This window comes from Olea europaea, chromosome 1, assembly GCF_002742605.1.
Source record: "Olea europaea var. sylvestris chromosome 1, O_europaea_v1, whole genome shotgun sequence".
In the NCBI taxonomy this organism is placed as follows: Eukaryota; Viridiplantae; Streptophyta; class Magnoliopsida; order Lamiales; family Oleaceae; genus Olea; species Olea europaea.
In genome coordinates, this window is record NC_036237.1 from 24,466,508 (window position 1) to 24,467,747 (window position 1,240).

A 1,240-nucleotide genomic window follows, 5' to 3' on the forward strand; every position below is an offset into this window, starting at 1 on the left:
AACGGGTATCTGAATTGAGAACCGACGGGTACGGTTCGATTCTCGGTTCTAGACCAAGAACTAAAGAACCGAATAAGAACCGAATCTTTCTAATTTTTTTTTTATATTGAGTAAATCAAATTATTTTAATTTTAATTTTTTCTAAACAAATTAACAAATTAATGATTTCTAAATCCAAATTTTTGGCCCAATAATTTGTTTCATTTCTAATTTTTTAATTTTTGGCCCAATTACTCATTTTATTGTTTCATTTCTTAACCAAATAAGATCAAATCCACTAAATAACCCTAAACACCTACAATAAAGTGCATAACGTTGTCTCGACTCTCGCACTCACTCTCGCAGCCTCGCTAATATTCCAAAACCTATACAATCGTCGGCCGACACTCTGACCTCCGATTGAAGCCGTGACTTTCGCCGATTGAAGCTTTGATCGTAGCGATCATTTGAACAAGGTAGTTTACTAATCTCTGACATTCCAAAACCATTGAATGTATCATTAGTCGTATTTATATAACGTTGTTATAAATGTTAAAAAATTTAATTATAGTACAGAACCGAACCGAATGGAACCGAACCTGAACGGTTCCATAATTATATTTGGACCCGACAGTTCCATTTACTAGATACCCGAAAAGTTTGGTTCGGTTCGGTTCTAAAGATAACCGAACCGACCCGCGCCCACCCCTAATTCTTGCCCTGCTACCAATAAGTATGTATGCTATCATTTGTGCTGCAATGGTAACACTTTAGTCTTCTTCCTCCTACTCAGCTATAAAATATTTCCGTTCGCAATTCAAACCTCTGGGTGTCTAATTTTATGACGGTCTAAAATAGAAGGCATCAAATGTAATTATGTGTATTGCCAAGTCAGCCACCGTGGTTCATACCACTTTTGCAGTACCATACGCCTCCGCACATTTTTTATTGCCTATTGGGACGTCGTGGTCAAGGTAACCTGGTGAATCCTAAAAGCTGCTACAAATATATTAATTCCATTGATGGAAAGGATGCCATGAAAGTGAGATGCATGCCACATTGCTGCAAGGTGAAAACTTCTGATACGTGTTCAGAATTAACAAAGCTTAGCCATGCAACCAAGCAACCAAGCCATGCAACTGATTTCAATATTTTATTTGTTGTTATCATATGAAGTAGACACGTGGGGTGGACTTAGTCTAATTTATTCTGTTTGTCAGTTCCATTTAATAAGCCATGCATTGCTTTATTTTAGCTTCAG

At 36.9% G+C, this 1,240-nt stretch overlaps 1 protein-coding gene across 3 annotated transcripts in view; it reads right to left on the reverse strand.

Moving 5' to 3' along the window:
- Positions 1-1,240, reverse strand: part of LOC111398102 (homeobox-DDT domain protein RLT3-like) — a 9,269-nt gene that overhangs the window by 2,036 nt on the left and 5,993 nt on the right. The window lies entirely within an intron of this gene.